We start from the raw sequence: 7308 nt of genomic DNA, 5'->3' as shown, positions 1-7308 counted from the left end.
CACAACATCACACACACAACATCACACACACACACAACATCACACACAACATCACACACAACATCACACACACAACATCACACACACACACAACATCACACACACAACATCACACACACAACATCACACACAACATCACACACAACATCACACACACAACATCACACACACAACATCACACACACAACATCACACACACACAACATCACACACACAACATCACACACACAACATCACACACACAACATCACACACACAACATCACACACACAACATCACACACACAACATCACACACACAACATCACACACACACACAACATCACACACACAACATCACACACAACATCACACACACAACATCACACACACAACATCACACACACACACAACATCACACACACAACATCACACACACAACATCACACACACACACATCACACACACACACAACATCACACACACACACAACATCACACACACACACATCACACACACAACATCACACACACACACAACATCACACACACACAACATCACACACACACAACATCACACACACAACATCACACACACACAACATCACACACACAACATCACACACACAACATCACACACACAACATCACACACACACATCACCACACACACAACATCACACACACAACATCACACACACACAACATCACACAACATCACACACAACATCACACACACAACATCACACACACAACATCACACACAACATCACACACACAACATCACACACAACATCACACACAACATCACACACACAACATCACACACACAACATCACACACACAACATCACACACACACACAACATCACACACACACACAACATCACACACACAACATCACACACACACACAACATCACACACAACATCACACCACAACATCACACACACACAACATCACACAACACACACACAACATCACACACAACATCACACACAACATCACACACACACACATCACACACACACATCACACACACACAACATCACACACAACATCACACACACACATCACACACACACAGCAACACACACACAACATCACACACAACATCACACACACACAACATCCACACACAACATCACACACACAACATCACACACACACACAACATCACACACAACATCACACACAACATCACACACAACATCACACACACACACAACATCACACACAACATCACACACACAGCATCACACACACACACAAGCATCACACACACAACATCACACACAGCATCACACACACACACAGCATCACACACACAACATCACACACACAGCATCACACACACACAACATCACACACACACAACATCACACACACACACACACACAACATCACACACACAGCATCACACACACACAACATCACACCACACAACATCACACACACAACACCACATACACACAACATCACACACAACATCACACACACACAACATCACACACACAACACCACACACAACATCACACACACAACATCACACAACATCACACACAACATCACACACACACATCACACACACAACATCACACAACATCACACACAGCATCACACACACAACATCACACACACACAACACCACACACAACATCACACACACAACATCACACACAACATCACACAACATCACACACAGCATCACACACACAACATCACACACAACATCACACACACACAACATCACACACAACATCACACACACAACATCACACACACACACAACATCACACACAACATCACACACACAACATCACACACAACATCACACACACACAACATCACACACAACATCACACACACACATCACACACACACAACATCACACACACAACATCACACACAGCATCACACACACACAGCATCACACACACAACATCACACACAGCATCACACACACACACAACATCACACACACAACATCACACACAGCATCACACACACACAGCATCACACACACACAACATCACACACACAACATCACACACAGCATCACACACACAGCATCACACACACAACATCACACACACAACATCACACACACAACATCACACACACAACATCACACACAGCATCACACACACAGCATCACACACACAACATCACACACAGCATCACACACACAACATCACACACACAGCATCACACACACACAACATCACACACACACAACATCACACACACACAACATCACACACACACACACACAACATCACACACACACACAACATCACACACACAACATCACACACACAACATCACACACACAACACCACATACACACAACATCACACACAACATCACACACACACAACATCACACACACAACACCACACACAACATCACACACACAACATCACACAACATCACACACAACATCACACACACACATCACACACACAACATCACACAACATCACACACAGCATCACACACACAACATCACACACACACAACACCACACACAACATCACACACACAACATCACACACACAGCATCACACACACAACATCACACACACAGCATCACACACACACAACATCACACACACAACATCACACACACAACATCACACACACAACATCACACACACACAACATCACACACACAACATCACACACAGCATCACACACACACAACATCACACACACAACATCACACACACAACATCACACACACAACATCACACACAGCATCACACACACAACATCATACACACAACATCACACACAGCATCACACACACAACATCACACACACAGCATCACACACACAACATTACACACACAGCATCACACACACAACATCACACACACAGCATCACACACACAACATCACACACACAGCATCACACACACAACATCACACACACAGCATCACACACACAACATTACACACAGCATCACACACAGCATCACACACACAACATCACACACACAGCATCACACACAACATCATACACACAACATCACACACACAACATCACACACACAGCATCACACACACAACATCACACACACAGCATCACACACACAACATCACACACACAGCATCACACACAACATCACACACACAACATCACACACACACACAACATCACACACACACACACACACACAATGTGTGTGTGTGTGTGTGTGTGTGTATTATGTGTGTGTGTGTGTGTGTGTGTGTGTATTATGTGTGTGTGTGTATTATGTGTGTGTGTGTGTGTGTGTGTGTGTGTATTATGTGTGTGTGTGTGTGTGTGTGTGTATTATGTGTGTGTATTATGTGTGTGTGTGTATTATGTGTGTGTATTATGTGTGTGTGTGTATTATGTGTGTGTGTGTGTGTGTGTGTGTGTGTGTGTGTGTATTATGTGTGTGTGTGTGTATTATGTGTGTGTATTATGTGTGTGTGTGTATTATGTGTGTGTGTGTGTGTGTGTGTGTGTGTGTGTGTATTATGTGTGTGTGTGTGTGTGTGTGTATTATGTGTGTGTGTGTATTATGTGTGTGTGTGTGTGTGTGTGTGTATTATGTGTGTGTGTGTATTATGTGTGTGTGTGTATTATGTGTGTGTGTGTGTGTGTGTGTATTATGTGTGTGTCTGTATTATGTGTGTGTATTATGTGTGTGTGTGTGTGTGTGTGTGTGTGTGTGTATTATGTGTGTGTATTATGTGTATGTGTGTGTGTGTATATATGTGTGTGTGTGTGTGTGTGTATATATGTGTGTGTGTATTATGTGTGTGTATTATGTGTGTGTGTGTATTATGTGTGTGTATTATGTGTGTGTGTGTGTGTGTGTGTGTGTGTGTGTGTGTATTATGTGTGTGTATTATGTGTGTGTGTGTGTGTGTGTGTGTGTGTGTGTATTATGTGTGTGTGTGTATTATGTGTGTGTATTATGTGTGTGTGTGTGTGTGTGTGTGTGTGTGTATTATGTGTGTGTATTATGTGTGTGTGTGTGTGTGTGTGTGTGTGTGTGTGTATTATGTGTGTGTATTATGTGTGTGTGTGTGTGTGTGTGTGTGTGTGTGTGTGTGTGTATTATGTGTGTGTATTATGTGTGTGTGTGTGTGTGTGTGTGTGTGTGTGTGTGTGTGTATTATGTGTGTGTATTATGTGTGTGTGTGTGTGTGTGTGTATTATGTGTGTGTATTATGTGTGTGTGTGTGTGTGTGTGTGTGTGTGTGTGTGTCAGCAGGGGGCAGCAGTGTGTCACTGATTGATTTCAGTGTTTAATCAGCTTTACAGTAAAAGTTCTCTGAGTGATCAATGAGACACTGATCACATGATTAATGAACCAATCAGAGATATGGATCAACTTGACATTTAAAACATCCTGACAACAATCTGATATATTGATTATGTATAAATGTGGACGAACTAACAGGAAATAGTTCCGTCACAGGAATCAGATAATCAGGAGAATTTAGTTTCATACTGATAAGTGCAAATCAATGAAGTTTATCAGAACGTGATTGATCATCAAATCTGATTTTTGTTTGATAAAACAAACCAAAAATTAAAGCCGCAAGCAGCGATCAATGGACCCTCGTAGCTGGCAGCAGCCGTAGTATCAATACTGTCACGATCAATCAGACACTGAGTGATCAGTTAAATATTATTTCCTGCAGTATGTGATGCTGGAGACTGATCAGATAATGATTATGTATTGGATGAACTATCAATCTATCATTTAGGCTTCACTTCCTTCATCAGATGGAGCTGTTCAGCCTGTCGATGGATGAAGTGATGAAGTGATGAAGTGATGTGATGAAGAGCGACTGCAGACAGAGATTAAATATTTGGGATTGTGCAAGAAGTTCAGCAGTGAAACAACATGTGAATCATCTGCTGTGTCGCCACACTGAGATGTTGTCAACAGGATTCCTGACGCTGAGTCACAGATGCTTCAGTAACTCCTAAAAGTCTCATTTCTCATTAAAAACCAGAGACGCTTTATAAGCAGCTCGATCTGTGTTTGCTCCTTTTTTACCGAGTCGGTCGACCGGCTCAAAGTGTCTTAAAGTTCAAATTTAAAAAAGGAATCAAACATGTCGGCGCCGCCACAGTTACCACGAAACGCATCCTGTTTTCATTCCTTTATCAGTCCTTCTTCAGCATCGCTCATTGTTAACTTACATCGTTAATGTGTAGTTATGATCAGTATGAGATACTCCTGATACTGACTCTACTTCCTGAATTTCATCACAGTGTGAAAATAATTTATCTCAAAGCACTCGCAGCACTTTCTGGAGGAAGGAAACGAGCTCAAAGGTCGGCTGGTCTTCATGCTAAAAATGTGGACTCAGAGTGCAGAAGAGTTTTCAGCACTGCTGTGTGACGGCTGCAGGGCTGCAGGGCTGCAGGGCTGCAGCACTGCTGTGTGGCGGCTGCAGGGCTGCAGGGCTGCAGGGCTGCAGCACTGCTGTGTGGCGGCTGCAGGGCTGCAGGGCTGCGGGGCTGCTGTGTGACGGCTGCAGGGCTGCAGGGCTGCTGTGTGACGGCTGCAGGGCTGCAGGGCTGCTGTGTGGCGGCTGCAGGGCTGCAGGGCTGCAGGGCTGCAGGGCTGCAGCACTGCTGTGTGACGGCTGCAGGGCTGCAGGGCTGCAGGGCTGCAGGGCTGCAGGGCTGCAGCACTGCTGTGTGACGGCTGCAGGGCTGCAGGGCTGCAGGGCTGCTGTGTGGCGGCTGCAGGGCTGCAGGGCTGCAGGGCTGCAGGGCTGCAGCACTGCTGTGTGACGGCTGCAGGGCTGCAGGGCTGCAGGGCTGCTGTGTGACGGCTGCAGGGCTGCAGGGCTGCAGGGCTGCAGCACTGCTGTGTGGCGGCTGCAGGGCTGCAGGGCTGCGGGGCTGCTGTGTGACGGCTGCAGGGCTGCAGGGCTGCTGTGTGACGGCTGCAGGGCTGCAGGGCTGCTGTGTGGCGGCTGCAGGGCTGCGGGGCTGCTGTGTGACGGCTGCAGGGCTGCAGGGCTGCTGTGTGGCGGCTGCAGGGCTGCGGGGCTGCTGTGTGACGGCTGCAGGGCTGCGGGGCTGCTGTGTGGCGGCTGCAGGGCTGGGGGGCTGCTGTGTGACGGCTGCAGGGCTGCAGGGCTGCTGTGTGACGGCTGCAGGGCTGCAGGGCTGCAGTATAGAGAGGGGCCATATCATTAAGTTCGCAGGCGTTTCTGTCATCGTGTGGCTTCTCAGCAGCGATGACCCTGATCACGGCGCTGTAGCGATGGATTTCATGAACTGGTCGTTCTTCTTGGACATCGATGTGTTGAAAACAAGCAGCAACTTCTGGGGCTGAAAAATGAAGCCAATACCTGCAGTTCCTTAAATGGTCTGTAAAGTTGTAAAGTTCTGCGTAATTAAGGATGTGGCTGCTTTGAGTGACAGGTCGTTAGTTGCTAGGCGGTTTGTTTCATGTTGCAGGCTTGTTGCAGTCGCAGCTCCACGTCTGTGCCCATGTTGGATTAGCTGGGAGTCAGGTGGAGTCAGGTGGAGTCAGGCGCTGTGAAGTTAGTATAAAGATAAGAAGGCTGAGTCAGTCCTGTTCATCACCATCAAATTCATCACCAACTGTTTTGATAATTAATCTTTTTGAGCCACTTTAAAGAAAAAAAGTCCAAATTCCCTGATTGCAGTTTCTTAAATGTGAATATTTTCTGGTTTCTTTCGTCTCTCTGACAGTAAACTGAAGATCTTTGAGTTGTAGACAAAACAACATTTGAGAACTTCATCTGATCCACATTTTTCACCATTTTCTGACATTTTATGGACCAAACAACTAATCAATTACTTCAGATTAATCAATGATGAAAATATTGATTAGTTTGTGATGGTCAGGGAGTGATCTGTTTGGGGGGTGTGGTCAGTCCAAAGTGAGTCAGGGCTCAGAGCCGGAGGAGGCCGCTGGCTGCTGGCAGGAGTCTGGAGAGACTTTAGCTCTGCCCATGAACACACACTGAGCCAATCACAGCTCAGACAGTTGGGTGGGGGCGTGGCCTGTGCCAGCTGTGTGCCAGCAGCTGGCAGGAGTTCAGGAAAGAGTGAGAAGCCACTTTCTGAGTGTATTTGTCTTTTTATTTCCTTTATTCTCTTCTCTTTGTCTCTCTTTCTGATTCTTTGTCTGTGTTTGAGTTTCTGTTTCATTTCTTCTCTCCGTCTGTTTCTGTTTGTGTTTCTCTCTGAGTTTCATTTCTTGGCCTGAAACCTTTAACTGTCCCGCTGCCAAACATCCGCATATTTTCTGTTTGAGAGTTCATCCAGGTTCACTGGTGCAACGCTGGAAACA

Source organism: Thunnus thynnus, chromosome 8 (assembly GCF_963924715.1).
Source record: "Thunnus thynnus chromosome 8, fThuThy2.1, whole genome shotgun sequence".
Taxonomy (NCBI): domain Eukaryota; kingdom Metazoa; phylum Chordata; class Actinopteri; order Scombriformes; family Scombridae; genus Thunnus; species Thunnus thynnus.
Note: the sequence above shows the minus strand (reverse complement) of the source record.